At 44.6% G+C, this 17,379-nt stretch overlaps 1 protein-coding gene across 4 annotated transcripts in view; it reads left to right on the top strand.

The window, feature by feature from the left end:
• SPON1 (spondin 1) overlaps positions 1-17,379 on the top strand; it is a 251,096-nt gene that overhangs the window by 82,354 nt on the left and 151,363 nt on the right. The gene's annotated exons all lie outside the window — the stretch shown is intronic.

The raw sequence follows: 17,379 nt of genomic DNA, 5'->3' as shown, positions 1-17,379 counted from the left end.
TCCTTTATACATCTGAGTAATATTCCATTTATTTATTGTTTATCCCTGTGGCATTTTTGATATGAAATAAAGGGTAAAACTAGGAACGTTTGGGCAACAGTGCAAAAGTACCTGATGGTATCACACCTGCATATATTGAATCTCTAAATTTTTTTAAACCAAGAAGTACACACAATCGATGTGTTGCCCCATCCCAGAGAAGGACAGTGATGACTCAAGGACAAAGAGAAGGATCAAGAATTGGTTCCATGTCTACTTGGTCTTTCAGGGTCATGCAGTAAGTGTGAAACAGGTTAGCGTCTTTTACCCTGTCACCAAAATGGCTTGATTAGATCATTTGCACCCAGCATGGGAACGCAGCATAACAAAGTCATATATACCTGGGCATTCGTGACTGCGGCTGGAAGGGGGGCTGAAGCCCTCCAGAGATGCAGATGATGCTGAATGATAAAGCAAGAGTCTTTTTTTTTTTTTTTAAGATTTTATTTATTTATTCATGAGAGACACACAGAGAGAGAGGCAGAGACACACAGGCAGAGAGAGAAGCTCCATACAAGGATCCTGATGTGGGACTCGATCCCGGGACTCCGGGATCACGCCCTGAGCCAAAGGCAGATGCTGAACCACTGAGCCACCCAGGCGCCCCAAGCAAGAGTCTTCAATGCCGTAGGAGACGTTCCTCCACAGAGGCCCACAGCTCCATCCGCATTCGCTTTCAACTACTAATCAGAGACTTGTCCCCAGTGTGTTAGCCTCCCTGCAAGCCTACTTGCCACAGACAACCCTCAACATAAAGCCAGTGAAGAAATGAGATTACATAAGAAGAAAGACTGTCCCCCACTCCTTCCGTGACTGATTATTACAGGCCCATTTCAGCTCCATTTTTCTTTGGGCATCTCCCTAAGATTTCACATTGAACAGCCCCTGGAAGTGAGGGAAATAGGAGAAAAAGCTCCATTATATCTTAGTTTTATGCTATTCATAAATGAAAATCTTGTTAATTTAGAGTTTGACAGCTGTGGTGCATTTGTAAGTCCAGGGCAGCTGTCATCAGCACTCCAGCTTATTTTTCAAACAGATGTTTAATTTGACTTTAGTGCTATTGCCAATTTTTTAGGAGAAAAAGAGAGGAAAGCAGAAACAGAAATAATCATTATATTCGTCGTTTGGTTTCCTTTCAAAACCTAAATCGGCATGATGAACGATGACCTCAGACTCGCTCTAATTGCAGTTTTCGATGCAGGAGTGGTTAGCTATCATCTCCTACGTGGTCCAAGGTCCTTTCTTTTCTTTCTTTCCCCTGAGGTCAGAGGCTGTTTTGTGATAATTACACTCAGACTCTGAACAAAGTCCCAGCTACCCAGAAAAGCCTTCAAGAGTGCAGAAAAAATTGGGGAGTGGTGAGCGATGGGTGACTGGGCCCCAACCCCAGATGAAGACCGCAGGGCCGAGTCTTGTCTTGTGGCCATGGAATCAGGAAACCAGCAAGAGCAAACAGCCCTGGGAATGGCAGCCAGGGTCTCCCACTCACTCTCTTCTATCTACCATGCTTATGTGGCTCAGGCAGCTGGGCTCGTGCATGCTCACAGTGTGCAAGTCGGTCTCAATGTATAAAATTAAACACATCTGTGGCTCCACGTAGGAATCTGATGAGTCAGAACGTACTTGAACAGGCCCCGCTGTTCCAGTCCACGTTGCTTGGAGGAATCTTCCTTCACACCAGCTGTGTTGCTAGGTAAACCTACTTCCCGGATCTCATTTCTCTACCTTTGCTTTTGCGTGTTTGGCTTTCAGTGGCTCTTACCTTGTACCCAACGTGTGTTCACGCCATGGCCCTCAGTACCTCTTTGACGATGCCCCCATAGTGGGGACCCTATACGCAATAACTTACTGCATATCTCCGTACTCGTTTCTTTGTATGCTGAGATGGAAGACACCTTGCCTCCTTCCTCAGTCAACAACTGTGACATGAGCTATGCTAAAGAAGAACCCACCCCAAGTTAAAATTTGGCAGATGTCCTGGATCCCAGCTCTCAAGTTGTGGTTTGAAAGAAGAATGATCCACAGCCTCATCCATCTAGTGCTAAAAATAACAGGACACTCTAAACAGAATCAAGGTGTGGGCTCCCAGGGCCAGTCTCACTCCTCCAAATGGAAGGGGGGCACATTTTTTTTTTTTTAAATAGAACGTATTATTTGAAGAGTATTAATCAGGAACTAACTCTTCCTTAACTACAGAGACACCAGGCTTCTTCCAGGGTGAACACCCAAGATTTATGGGGATCTTTAGGGAATTAGTACATGTATCAGAAACCCCTGGCTGCTGCTTACCACCCCAGCCATCTACCTAGGGCTAGACTGTGGGTCCATTCCTCAGGCAATTTCTCCCCAGCTCTGCTTCATACTTGAAGCCCCATCACTTAATACTCCATATCACACCTAAGGCCAAGCAACAGTGATGAATAAGACTGTCGCTGAAAGCTTGGGAATGCCAGGAGGGAAGTGTAGCACAGAGAAACTATAACTGGCTTCTAGATTTTGACTGCTCCTAGGGCCCAGAAGCACAAGCTCATCCTTGGCAGGGGCGGGGGAGGTGGCTTCCCTGCTCCTCATGCTTGGGGAGCATCAGACTCTCCCCCTACCCTCAGTTGCCAGTTTACTCCCCCCGCTCCCCCGAAAGGAATGCCCTTGCACAAATCCCAGATGCCCCAAATTCCAGACCCATCTCCTCTCTGGACTAGTTTGTTCAGCATTACAGATGCGAAGGTGGAGCCACAGGTCAGGTGACCTGAAATTGAATTCTGGCTCCACCACTTAGCTAATGACATTAGGCAAGTCATTTTAAACTCCCAGTGCCTCAGAGAGCTCCCCTGTAAAATGCAGATAATAATAGTACCTGCCTTGTAGGATTGATGTGAGGATGAAAGTGTTTAGGACAGCATCGGTATAGAATAAGCTCTATAAATGGCTACACGGCTCTTGGTGTTGTTTTTGTAATTATTGCTTTACGTTTGCCATAAAATGAAGAACTCACATACATGTTTCTAAAACAAAGGTAGTAGTTCATCCCTGGAGGTGAATTCCGGTTTCTAGCATTTAGGACAAAAGCTGAACGTTCTGACACCTGGGTGAAAGCTTTAAGCACTATTACATTTCAGTCTTGCCATGTCTTTTGCTTGTTTGCTCCTTGCCAGTTCCCACACAGAACATGAAGTGGTGTTAAGAACAACATAAAACAAAACAGTCATGTTAAATTTCAAAACCTCAAGACCAGGGAAAATAAAAACTAAAATCTAACTTCAAGACAAGAAGACGACCAAGTACAAATAGACGTGGGCCGTAAGTTCCCCCCAAGTTGTAAGAGGAGCGGATTCCGACCCATGAAATAAAATGGAGAGCTGGGGGCTGATATAAGTCAATACATCTGCCACTTAAATGAATGAATGAATAAAATTAATTTGGAAACTTTGATAAGGAACAGAGTGTTTCTATCATCTCAAGGTCTCTGCCCTCAAAATGCTTAATAACTGCAAAGAGCAAAACAGGAACATTAAAGGAGAGAAGTCCAGCAGACACCAGTGATGGGCCAAATCTAAATTTAAGTCATGAGCCACCTGATAGAATGCAATTCAAAGAACGTGGCGTCACTTCTAGAATGATATTCCCGCTAAAGACGCATAACCTGAACCTAATCCTGAGGAAGCATCAGACAAGCTCAATCATTTTATAGAATTACCTGACATGTAATCTTCAAAAGTTTCAAAGTCATAAAAGTCAAGGAAAGACTGAGGAACTGTTCTAGACATAAAATCTAAGTGCATGCTGCGATTCTAAACTAGATCTTTTGGCAATAAAGGGACAATTTAAGTCAAAACTTGAATAGGGTTTGAGGATTGGATGTATTAATGTTAATTTCCTGTGTCTGGTGGCGGTGTGTGGTTACACAGGAGAAGATTCTTGTTTGCAGAAAATACACAAGAAAGTACTTAAGGAGATTGGACATTATTCAGTCACAGATGCTTGGCCGGGGTGAGGGTGGGAAGGGGGGGATATGTTCTTTGTGCTGTTCTTATAAATTTTCTTTAAGGTCAAAGTAGGTTTGAATTAAACAGGCCCAGTGCAAAGGCAAGGGGTGGTGGGGTAGAAGGGAAAAGAGAAGAGCTGCATTTGTATCTTCCCTTCTAGATCTTTCCCTTTTCTCCTGGTTCCTCCTCTCAGAAAGTCGGGCTAAGATGTGGATGAGAGCATGCTGCGCTCAATCAAGAATATAGGCAAGGGGGTGCTTGGGTGGCTCAGGCGGCTAAGCAGCTGCCTTTAGTTTAGGTCAGGATCCTGGGATGGAGCCCCACATCAGGCTCTCTGCTCCTCCCTCCTCCTCCCTCTCTCCCTTCAATAAATAAATAAAATCTTAAAAAGAAAGAATATAGGCAAGGAGTCACCAGGCTTGATCGCTGGGCTAAGTTCACCTGTTCCTTGATTCCATCCCACGGTGCTATAGGTCTGTACCAGGCACCATGCCCAACACCAAGGATGCAGGGATGAGCAGGGCACAGCCTCTCGGGAACACAGTGACAGGAACAGGCCAGTCCACGGGCAGCAACTGCATGGTACAGAAGGGGCCACGCTGGGAAGAGTGCAGGCCTGGGGTGGGTGGACACCCAGCCTGGTCTGGGGTGGGGCAGAAGGTCCAGAGAACACAGCTCAGGAACTGATGAACGAAAGAGGAATGAGAGAGAAGAGACAGTGTGGGACTGTCCTTAGCTCGGAGAAAGCAAGGAACAGTTAAGAACTTGCATGTGGATCCAGATGGTGGAGCAAGAAAGAATGCAGTTGAGGCAGAGGTGGTGCCCCATAAATGTGACTTTTTTTTTCCTTCTCTTCTCTATGCTTTCTTTCACTGAAACATCCCTCCTTGGAGCATTTAGTTGAGTGTTGCTCTAATTTTTTAATGACAGAAAAAAATAATAAATGAAATACGTGCTAATATATCTTCTAATGATGAAGGCAGTATTGCTCCATTTTACAGAGAGGAAACTGAGGCACAAGTCCAACATGGTAAGCAGGAGAGCTGAGATTTGAACCCCACACAACCCAATTCCACGGCCCAAGCTTTTGCTCTGCCACAGTGTCTGAATAGATTGTTCATGAGGCTGAGTTCTCACTAGGATTACTGGTCTTTTATAAAAAGGATTGCCTTTTTTTTTTTTTTAAGGTTTTATTTATTCATTTGTGAGAGACACACATAGAGGCAGACACATAGGCAGAGAGAGAAGCAGACTCCCTGTGGGAAGCCCAATGTGGGACTCGATCCCAGGACCCCGGGATCACAACCTGAGCCAAAGGCAGACACCCAACCACTGAGCCACCCAGGGTCCCAAGGATTGCCTTTTATATCTAGTTCTCTAACTGTAGGGGCAAAAGGAGCAGATGCTTGGGAACTGCAGTCATCTTACCCACTTGGGTCACTCCCCTCTCATCCCGATCACTGCCCTTCCAGCCTGTACTGTCAGCAGTTGTGGGAGACCTGCCATGGGCCCTGGGAAGCCTGGAGCCTGGGCCGGACGGGGTGATGGCTGTCTCCAGGGTGGCCGCAGACCCAGGGCAACTCATAGCAGAGGGAAGAAACAAAGGTTCAAATCTCAGAAGAAGGCTGAGGATCAGGTCCAAAAGGCTCTCAGTGGGAAAGGCAGTCATGAGGGGAGGAACAGGGCACCAAAGCTGGATGAAGGTGAGCAGTTCAGAATGGAAACTCTAAATAAGGCCCCTTGGTGTGTGGTGCTGCAGGTGGCACTTGGCCTCAGCAGGAAGTGGGGAGGTCAGTGGGTCTTTTTCCACCCTGGACTCAGTTACTCATCTTGGTAGACATTTAGTGAGCATTTACTATGTGCCAGGCTTGTGCTAGGTATGGGGAGGGAAGAAGAGAGAACAAGGCTGAAGGCCTGGCACATGAATCTTTATCTGAGAACCTGGCATTTGGAACAAGCCTGCCGGTATTTCCATTTTCACTTTAGCCCCTGGAACAAAGCCAGGAAGTGACAGAGTCACCGCCTGGGGGCAGGGGGAGTGTGGGAGGGAAGAGCCAGCTTCCCCAGCAGCCGCTGTCCTGGCTATTTCTAAAACAGCTTTTTACAGAAAGCCTAATTTCCACAGCTTTCAGGCCATCACCACAAGATTCAATTGCTAATCACGTTTTTCAAGGTGGTTCTTGACTGATTGCAAAGTGGCCTTAGAGAGTTTGCCCCTTGCAGATGGGCTCTGGGGTCAGTCAGGTCAAGCTTTGAGTCCTGGCTCTATCAGGTCTGAGCCTGTTCTCCTCCTTATAAAATGGAGATAAGGAGCTGAGGCGTGGGAAGTGTCCCTTTGCATTTTTTAAGTAGTCTACAGTTTATAGACCACCTACCCACTACTCTTAAAACTCGGCATCATAGTCATCACAGGAAATTAAGGCTCAGAGAGGTACTGTGATTTGAACTGGATCATCCAGACCCTAAGTGTACCAGTCAAGACAGAAACCTGGTCTCCACTTTTAAAACAGAGGATCCCTGGGTGGTGCAGTGGTTTGGCGCCTGCCTTTGGCCCAGGGTGCGATCCTGGAGACCCGGGATCAAATCCCACGTTGGGCTCCCGGTGCATGGAGCCTGCTTCTCCCTCTGCCTGTGTCTCTGCCCCTCTCTCTCTCTCTGTGTGTGTGTGTGTGTGTGTGACTATCATAAGTAAATAAAAATTTATAAATAAATAAATAAAACAGAAATGATTTGCTGTGCTTTGCATCTTCTCTTTTATGATGATCAAAGTCACTGTATAGTACGGGGGACACCTATACAGACTCTTTTTGCCGGTAGTTTTAGCTCAGGGTTTCCTTACGGCATGGGAATTGGGAGAAGAAAGTTCTGGTTTGTGGAGTCAACCTCATTGGGTTCCTAATCCTGGCTCACTGAGTTACGTAAACTTGATCAAGATACTTCGTCCCTCCTGCCCTGCCCCACTGTGTGCCCTCTGTTTCCCATGGGGCTGATCTTAAACTTTGAAATCATCCATTTTCTTGCACTGCACCAATTTCCTGCTTAACACCCTTCTGGACCCCCATCTCAGCTAGTTCTCAAACTGGAACAGCAAAGAGATGATATGGACCAAGGATACGAAGTTTAAGGAAAGAAGGCAAATATTGCTGGATTGTAATTTTTTCTGAAAGATGTTGGTGGAAAACCAGTTATGTTGAAGAAATCAAAGGTTTGATGCACATGTTTGTTTGTTTTTAAGAATAAACATGAGAGTCTTCAAAAAAAAAAAAGGATACTTGGTTCCTAAGTGCCTCGGCTCTTTTCATCTGTTATAATACTAGTACCTCCTCCTTTGCTGGGAAAATGAAACAAGGCCATCCATGCCACTGATTTTCAATCTTGGCTGTACATTAGAATCACCTGAGCAGCTTTTTAAACTCACCAGTGTTCTGGCCCCAGCTCTGGAAATTCTGATCCCCGTGGTCTGGGATGGAATCAGGGTGTCAACGCTTTTTAGAAACTCCTCCAAGTGATTTTAATGAGTAGCCAAGGCTGATGTTAAAAAGAAAACCATAGGCCCCAAAAGGTGTCACTTAGATTAAGGCTTCAAGTCAGTAAACCCAGACTTAATACCTAGCCTAACTACAGTTTCAACCCCCGGGGACTATAACTTTTAATTTTATTTTACTATTTTGGGAGGGGGGTGCAGAGGGATAGGGAAATAGAGAATCTCCACACCCAATACAGAGCCTGACATGGGGCTCAATCCCATAACCTGAGCTGAAATCGAGAGTCGGACGCTCAACCCTCTGAGTGCCACCCAGGTGCTCCTAAGGAGTATAACTTCTAACTAGTCACTCAGGAGTTTTCAGCACCAATAAGGTAATCAGTTCCATGGCCCCTTTTTATCCCTCAAGGAAGAAAGGTAATTCACCTACTAAAACCCTGTTATCCCCAAATGAAGGTAACCTCACCTGAAACAGTCCTTTTTTTTTCCTGTTTTGTTTTGTTTTGTTTTGTTTTACTTCCTCATCCTGCCCTTAAAAATCTTTGTCTTTCTGTAGCCCTTTGGAGCTCTCCTTTACTTGGTTGATGGGATTATGCCTGTTTTGTGAATCGATTAATAAAGCCATTTAGATCTTTACAATTTATTCAGTTTAACTTTTAAATTAACTCTTTAGTTGGGTAGAAAAGGCATAAATACCTAAGTGAAATAACAACATGAGGTTTAAAGTTGAAAGAAGAAAGGAAGATTCGGCCTAGGGGCTTTTCATACTAGTTTAGTTCATTAATGTTCACAAGGGCCCCCATGGAGTGGATATATTTTTTAAAAGATCTTATTTATTTACTTATTTATTTGAGAGAGAGAGCACAAGTGAGGGTAGGGGGGCAGAAGGAGAGGGGGAAGCTACGCTGGGAGCTCCTGCCACGCTGGGAGCCCCATGCAGCTGGATCCCAGGACCCCAGGATCATGACCTGAGCTGAAGGCAGACGCTTAACTGACTGAGCCATCCAGCTGCCACCCATAGAGTGAATACTAACCCAAGTTTATAGAGCAGCAAACTGAGATATAAGCTGTAAATCATCTACTACACACTGAAGAGGTAGATCCAGTATCAAATCTGACTAGAAAGATCTTTCTATTATATCATGTCTATACCATTCTGATTTCATGGTAATTATAAAGAAAAGTAATGAACTAGTTGAGATTAAAGGTTTAAATCCCAGTCCTTCTGTATGTATTTATATATCTCTCTGTTATCCTATTTATCTGTCATTCTTTCCATTTATCTTTCCTTCCTTCTGTCCATCCATCCATCCATCCTTCCAATTCTGTTATCCAACATGGCCATAAAATAAGATTTTTAGCCGTGCCTGGATGGTTCAGTCTGTTAAACGTCTGACTTTTTATTTCCGCTCAGGTCTTGATCTCAGGGTCTTAAGTTCATGCCCCACATTGGGCCCCATGCTTGGTATGGAGCTACTTAAAAAGTAATAATAACAATATTTTTAGTTTAATCAAATATTTTGGCTAATATGCCAAACGTTAGGGTATATTTAATTAATTATTCATTTTCCCACCCAAAGTTAAAAAAAATTATCATTAAACCTCACTTCCAGTAAATCATAGGGGAATTGTATAGCTGAGGATATGATTTAAAGATGATAATGGTATCAGAGTATTTAATGCAGATTAACTACCCTTCCTAAACAGTCATATAAATAGAGGAAAACAAAATTAACGTGATTAAATACATTCAGAGACTATTTATTCTGTTAATTGTTAAAATTTAGGCAACAGTCAGATTGTAAGAGACTTGCAGCTGCGGCTCCGAAATAGCTGGTCCTCCCCTCAGCTGTTGCTAATTAATGCAATTTTCCTAATAACAGTTTTCTGATAGCAGAGAGACAGTGGTAAGTCAAAACAACTTCATTTTTATGCTGATAAGCCCTGACAACAACAACCAAAAGAGCCCAACGGGATTCAAATGGAAATGCTGCTAACTACTGGCTTATGTGTAGTATTTCTCATGCACAGCTGGTCTTCAGTGCGGGAAACTTATCACACCCACACATAGGTGCATGGGACAGCATGGCAAGTCACATAACATCAGCTACTATTGTAACTGAGTCACAGTGGGATGATGCCACAGGCTCCAGAAAGGAGCAGAAAAGCACTCTGAACAATTGTCCATTGCCTGTGTAAGTGACCCATCTTCTCTTAATTTGTCTTTTTTTTTTTTCCCCAAAAAAGACAATTGGAGGAGGCCAGTTTGCACCATTCAGTATGCAGAACTCCTACCCGGCAGAGTTAGCAGGAAAGCAGCTCAGAAGTTGCCAGCTTCCCTCATGTCCAACCCATCTCTGGTTGCCTTTCATTCGTGTATTGATTCCCAGTCAGTTGAAGTTCAGTGGGTTTCCCAAAATACATTACACAAATCATAACAATTTATTAATCAAAGAACTGGGTTGGCCTTCCTTGGGAGGGTACTAGACACATGGAAAGCTTTTTCTACTAACAGTCTGGTACAATGTCTTCCAAAACTGGGCCAGTCAGTGGCATTAAACCTCTGGCTGTGAGGGACGGCTGGTCATCTCTGAGACCGCTTGAACAGACAAGAATCCAGGTCAGCAGGAAGTTGAAATCCAGATTTTTCAGGACCAGCTGCATCCATCCAAAGAAACACTATGCACATCGACGCATTTGGGTGCAGTGGGATTAAATACAGTGCAAAGTGTCATTAGCTGGAAGATCATTACCAAATACCCTTCTAGGATAAGGATTCTGCGAGTTCATTTTCTTGAACTGTATCTTTGTATCAGAAACATCATTGGCAGGGAGCCATCCAGAAAAATAGGGATATGTGCATCCCAATCTGATGGCACAAACTCATCCACTTGCAAACACAAAATGAAGTCACGACCAGGGCACAGACCCTGGAAGAAGTTTGACCTGTGGGTTCACCACACTGTGAGGGTCCAGCTTCGAGGATGTCTGTTGTGCTGCCCTCTGAAGGTGGCGACCATCTGGGTTTACTCTTGTTCCCTTATGGAGATGGGAAAATTGAAGTCTTCCCTTCCCTCGCTCTCTTCCTCTCCATCTCCTCTATGACTTCTTTCCTTGCTCTGTGAGGGTTCTAGCATTTCCCAGGGACACATGCTCTCGAGCTTAACTTCCTCCTCTCTCCAAGATACACAACATGTAAATGTGGTTACACTTTCACTTTTATGATAGATATTTTTATTGATTTGTTGCGTTTTAATTTATTCCTTGCCTACTTGAGGAAAGAAAAGATTTGCAGTATCTTGTTTAACATGGATAAGAAGCTCACTCTTAAGTCCCTCATGTCAAGAGTTAATGCAAGTTTTTTTAACTGACCGTATATTTTTTAAAAAGAATTTTCACTTGCATTCTTCTCTGCATTAAAATGAGATCGCATTATTCTCTTTCACATTATTTTTCAGGAAAATAGAGCTCTTGGCGTGCTTGCTTTGTCTTGCTTTCTCTCTTTCCTCTCCCCTCCCTCCCTCCCTCTCTCCCTCCCTCCCTCTCTCACTTCTGTTTTTAACTTCTCTCTGAAAGTATTCTCCATGAAAAAAGGTAGAAAACAGGACAGATCATGCTCAGATTGTGTGGCTTACACGTGTTCTCATGTTGTTGCTGTAGAGCTCTGTGGGAGTCCAGGGTGACCATGGCATACCGCTAATGAGCTCATATGACATAAGAATGAGGTCAGATGCTACGAGAGGGCTGCAGATGTTGAAAAGAAGAAACATGGGACAAATCTGGAGTGAGTCAAAAACGTAAGGCCTATGGGTGCTTTTTTTTTGAAAAGTCAGCTCAAAGGATGAGCAAAGTGGAATGCATAGTGCAGTGGTTTTTTCCATAAAGAAAGCTCTGTCCCTGGTTTAACTTCTTCCTGGCAGATGGACCATCATCCTGCTGATTCCCAACATTGTGAAGGGATTTTGAATTCAACCCGAATGGTTCCTTTTGAGAGCAATGGCTGCCACCAGCCAAACTGCCTGGCTTGAACAAAGCAGAGCAGACTTAACTAGCCTTTATGCAGTGGGAAATGTTTCGTGACTCAGACCAGTCACTGTTTGCTGTTCCCCCAGCACTCCGGGTGGCACTGCTGATACAAAGGACTTTATGCTTCTTGCCAGATCGTGGACATATGGTAGACACTCGACACTATGTGTTGAATATAAAAGAGTTGACTTAACGGGGAAAGTCAGTATATGAGAACATTACACATCGACACACCTTCAGTGCTTTTTGCGCAAAAGGCGCTACGCTCAGTGTTGAGGGGCCAGGGTGTACGAAAAGGCCCCATCCCTGAAAAATCTCAGATTTCAGCTAGAAGTACAAAACACAAACACACAATAAACTAAATTGTAATACAAGACATTAAAGTTTAAGCAAACATCGAGTGTCCAGTGTCCAAATGCCAAATGAACGAGAAAGATCAATGGTGTTCTAGAAACCCGGAGGAGGTTGCTTCTGACAGTCCTGGTCAATGAGACTCCGAGGCAGCGGTGAGATGGTGACAGATGAGTGGGGGTGAGAGTGCATTCTTGGTTTATCAAGTAGCATGGGCAAAAGCCAGGAGGGGTTGGGTGCCACACGTTCTGCAGCCAGTGAAAAGGCAGGGCTGAGTTCTTCGGGTAGTTTGAAAGCGTCAGGGGGACATGGTGGGGGGACGTGGTGTGACTCAGACCTTGAAGGCAGCTTGCATCCTGGTGTTCAGGATTGTGGATATTTAGCCACAGAGTTTGGACTCTGATCTCTAAGTGAGAGAGGCACCTCTGTCTAGAGAGGACCTGCTATGTGCCAGAGTCTGTGCTGGGGTGGAGCGGGACAGGGCGGAGGTGGGGGATGACATAATTAGGGCCATGGTGCCCCTTTGCCTAATAGTCTGCGAGAGGAAGTGATAGTGTGTGGGGGTGACAGTTAATCCCCTGGCCGAGTGCAGGTGAATTGGATGGGTTGACAAGGAGAGGAGACACATCAGGAGGTTACTGCAGTAATTATACGGGGAGCCCTTCAGATACTCCTCCCTTGCGTGTCCTTCCTCGGGCGGGGAGGGAGGTAGGACTTGGGTGGGGATTGACAGGCATGAAAACCATGCCTCTGAAATTTAGAGCAGCGCTTCTTATAGAATCTCTCCCCCAAACAATGCACGTACTTACAAGTTGGCAAAGAGTCTTTTCAGGGACTCAGGAATCTTCTGAAACCCACTCGTGGGCCATGAATCCCTAGCTAAGAACCATAATCACCACCACCCTCACCACCCTCACCCCCACCCCCACAGTCCCTAGCCCAGCCTAGAGGAGGAAGGAGAATCCTGTAACATAGAGATCTGCTGCTATACAAGAAGCTCCCATCTCCACAGCAGAAAACCCGGTGTGACAGGGAGGCTCTCAGAGGAACAGAAAGGATGGCAGGTGGCCTATGCGTGAAGACCTTGCTCTGTCTCCTGAACTGTTTCTTTATTTTATTTTTATTTTTATTTTTTATTTTTTTTGAACTGTTTCTTTACATTTGGGAGAACCGTGCTGCCAGCGGTGGCTTGCAGGTACCCACAGGAAGGGGAGGCCACGGTGGAGCAGGACCGGCTAGAAAGGTAGTGACTTGGATGAGCCAGGTGGGAGAGTGTTTGCGATGTTGGCAGCAGTTCCTCGAGCGAGCGGAGAGGCTGGGAAGGTTGTGCCCTGTGCGGAGCAGCAGGGACCACGAGGAACACCGGGAGGGAGCCTCAGGAGCAATGCTGCTCTTCTGTTTCTTGTTTTCCAGCCAAGACAGGTTCTATTCCAGATCAGAGCATAGTCTGGAGAAAGAGCAGTTGAAGCTTTAGGTGCTTGGAATAAAAATTTAACCCTCATCCTTAGGAAAAAAAAAAGAAAAAAGGCATATATCTTAGTTGGAGATTTTATTAAATGGAATGACAGTCACACGATTTCACATATCTGCTATCCTTCATTTCAGACCTAATAGTGGTTCTGAGGCTTTTCAAGATCAGGGACCGCTTTGAGAAGCACAGGGAAACAGTGAGGTCTTCACCAGACATACGCACTCGTGCACATCACACAAAATCTCATCATCCTGAAACCTGTCTGCAGATGCCCAGACTGAGAACCCCACGTTCAAAAAGCCTCGGTCCGATCCTCTGCTACTTCGCAGGCATGTAGTGATGAAGAGGACACACGGCCCCAGAGCTAGAGGGGCTCATAGTCTGCTGCAGATTTATGGACATGAAGAAGTTGGAGGGAAACAAGAGGCAGGCACTGAACAGCAGCTTGACTGTATGAGACGTTTTCCAGCAGAATCTTAGAGTCAGCAGCAACTGTCAGTTGTCCCTTGACTGGTGACACCCCGAGTCCCGGTAATCATGTGAAATGCTGAATAGCATGCTAAGGCTGATTGGGGGGGGGGGGAGAAATAAAGAAAAATTTTCAGGAACATCAAACCCCAGGCTATTGTAATCTTACAAGAAAAAGATTTTTGGCCTAAAGGTGTATCGTGAGATAGTACCTTCACCCCAGGCGCAACAATTAGATATATTTCTCTTTGCAAGGTTAAGAAATGCCATGAATCCATTAAGCCAGAGAGAGGAATCTGTGAAGGGTCAAAAGACATTGAAAAAACAATTGATAGTTTAGTTTAAGACAATTCTAGGGAATAAGAAATTCGCTACCCAGAATCGCCTACCTGTCAGAGCTCCTACAACTGGGAATACATCCTGCAGTCTATTTATTTTGTCCATGTGAGTTTATTTAAGATTTTTCCAACAGATGACAAATTTCCAGCCAGTGATCTAACAGATTCCCCTAAGGGTTCCCACTGTTTCCTCAGCCACAGCTTACAGGCATGTGAAAGCCTCCTCCAGAGGTGGGGAAAAAGGATATTTCATTCTCCTGTGTGTTCTGTCAAACTCCCACCCACCCTGCTTCCCTTACAGCCAAGTGGCTCTTCACACTGGATAGTACCGCCTGCCTGCTGTCTTCCTAGCCAACGTGAACAGGTGCCTGTCCTGGCATCCCATCGGAAGTCCCAGCAAAGGCAGAATGGTCCCCCAACCCCCAAATCCAGAGCATCTTACTCCAAGACTCTTCTGATCAAGGCATCCCTGCCTCCATCCCAGAGTCCCCCAGTGGCTCCCCAGTGCCATCTCCTGGCCCTGTATAGAGGGTCACTAGAATGGGCTCCCCCTTACCTTTTGAACTACCCTCTCCTGTGCTCCCACAATGGTTTGTTCATGCAAACCTCTTTCTATCAGTTAGGCATGCTTCGGAAAGCAGCACTCATAGGAAACTTGACTAATGATAACTTCAATAAATAGAGGATTGGTTTTTGGGTTTCTTTTCTTTTTTTTTTTTTTTTTTAATGTAACAGAAAGGCCAGAGGTAGGTAACTGCTTATATTGTTTCAGTAATGAAACAATGTCAGGGCCAGTGTCTCTGCTTTTTTTCTTGTTTTTTTCCTCATGGTCACAGAATGGCTGCTTTGTTTCACATGTTGTGTTTATAGTCATGGCTAGAAAAAAAAAAAGAAAAAACCGGGACAGGCAAGTAGGTCATTAATTTTTTTTTACCTGGAGAGCAAAACTTTCTCAGACCGTCTCCCCTCCATCCTGCAAATCTCCCCTTCTGATACTGAAGCCACGTGGGGGCATGTGTGCCCATTCCCCAGATGCAAGGAAGACTGGGACAGTGAGAAGAGGACGATCATGACTGGCTTGTCTGGTACCACCCCCCAAAAATCAGGGTTATGAAATCATGGAAGATGGAAGGCATGGGTGCTAGGTGGACTCCAGGACTTGTTATGCGGGATTCTGATTCCGCAGACTAAGTATGTCTCTCTCTCAGGCTGTTGACTATTTGATATCACGTAGGCCTTATTCATCTTTGCACCTTTACTTCCTCACACAGCTCTGTGGTACCGACTCTGATAAACAAAACACAGGTAAATGAATGCCTGTCTGGTTTGAATGCCTCTCCTATCTAAATTAGCTCTTTTAAAGCATAATCTAGTTTTATTCTTTTCTTCTCACATCTCTCTTATGAAAATCAATTCCTCAGTCTTAATTTCCCATTGGATTTTGGGAAGGTAAAATGTAAAGTGCTGGCGTAATAGTGTTAACAAGCTGTATGATAAAGATTAGGTCTGAAATTGGACAATAATAAGAGAAAAATGGAACCATGATAAACTCTTTATCTGCAAGGTCATGGGGTCGTTCTGAGAAGAAACAAACTGAGTGTTTAAAAATACTTTTTCTCTAGTTTTTGTGAAAATTATAGACATAGTTATGTTCAATGAAGTGAACCAAGAGCTTGAGAAATCCGATGATCGTCATACAAGGTTGGGAATGGATTGTAGTCTTGTTAAGAACTGAACCGGCCTCTCAGCCAGATTCTGGTCATGACATAAGCTGTGTGTACATGCAGCACTGTGCAGAGCTGGTAACCCGGTTTAGGTATAGAAGGACCATGTTTAGTGGATCTGCCAAGGGGCTCTTTCTTTCTGGTCTGCAGCTGTAGGTGCTGCAAAGTGCCTGTCCCTGGTTACAGACTCGGCTTCTGTAGCATCTTCCCAAGAAGTTATTCTGATGGACCTCATTCCTACCAATAATGCCTCCAACTCCAGCTCTATCCCTACCTCATCCCAGCCAGAAATGGCCTGCTACTCCTGAATCACCATATCTCCTGTAGATGACTCTCCAGTTGGGTTTCTAACATACCATGTGTTCTGAGAGTCATTTGAGAAAGTTCTTAGAGTGTGGCAGCTTGTCATAGGCACACCTTCTTTAGGATGGCATCATCTAGGCCTCATCTAACCCTATTATGTACCATTTTGTTACCAGACTGAAGCCTGATGGATGGTACCAATGTCAGTATCCTCACTGTAACATTCTACAGACTGAACTTTTACATAATGTTACCACTGAGGAAAATTAGACAAAGTGTACAATTTCTCTGTATTTTTTCTTAAAACTAGATGTGGATTTGCAATGATCGCAATACAAATTCCAAAAATTAAAAAAAAAAAGTTTCTCCATGTCCCTTCTGCCTTTTGTTTCAGTGCTTGGCACCACCATCTCTCCCTCTAGTCTCCAGGGTTTCTATTTGGGCTGTCCTTTCACCTACCACCCTCTGACAGTTGTCTCATCTGTAAAACAGGGATAATGGTAGTGCCTACTTCATGTGGTTGTTGGGATGATAAAATGAGTTAACATTTATGAAGGACTTGGGTGTTTTATTGTTAAATAAACAAAAAACAAATGAAATGTCTTATACTCAACCTCCTCTTTCTTCTCTAGGTCCTATAAGTTACCCAATCCTGATAAATTTTCCTACAACGTGTGTCTCAGACTCTCTACTTCCACTGACCTATCTTAATTCAAACCTTCAGTGCTGCCACCATTGCCTCCTGTTGGAGCTTTGCCAAGGCCAAGTTAGTCACTGCTCTTCTGCGTCCCATGGCTCCTCCATCATCTCGCTCAACATTGATTTTCTGTTTCCTTTTTCTGTCTCTCTTTCTCCCACTGGACTAGGATCTCCTTACTGGAAGGCACTGTCTCTTATTCATCTTTGAATTTTCAGCTCCTAGCAAAGTGTCTGATATAAAACAAGCCCTCGGTAAATGTTTTATGAATGATTGATAATTAAGCAGGAATAATCTCACAGCATTACTAGCATTGCTTCTTTGCAGTAATGGCAGATGACTATACCAGTCTCTGAGTCTCTAGCTTTGTGACCTCAAACACAGGTTATGAATTTACTGTTGGGCAGCCAGGGAGTTCTCATGCGTGTTGTAGACAGAGCCCTGCAGATAAGCTTTCACTTTTTCTTCTCCCATGGGTCATTTTGATGGGCT

This window comes from Canis lupus, chromosome 23, assembly GCF_048164855.1.
Source record: "Canis lupus baileyi chromosome 23, mCanLup2.hap1, whole genome shotgun sequence".
In the NCBI taxonomy this organism is placed as follows: Eukaryota; Metazoa; Chordata; class Mammalia; order Carnivora; family Canidae; genus Canis; species Canis lupus.
The sequence above is the reverse complement of the archived record's forward strand: the minus strand, read 5'-3'. Positions and strand labels throughout refer to the sequence as shown.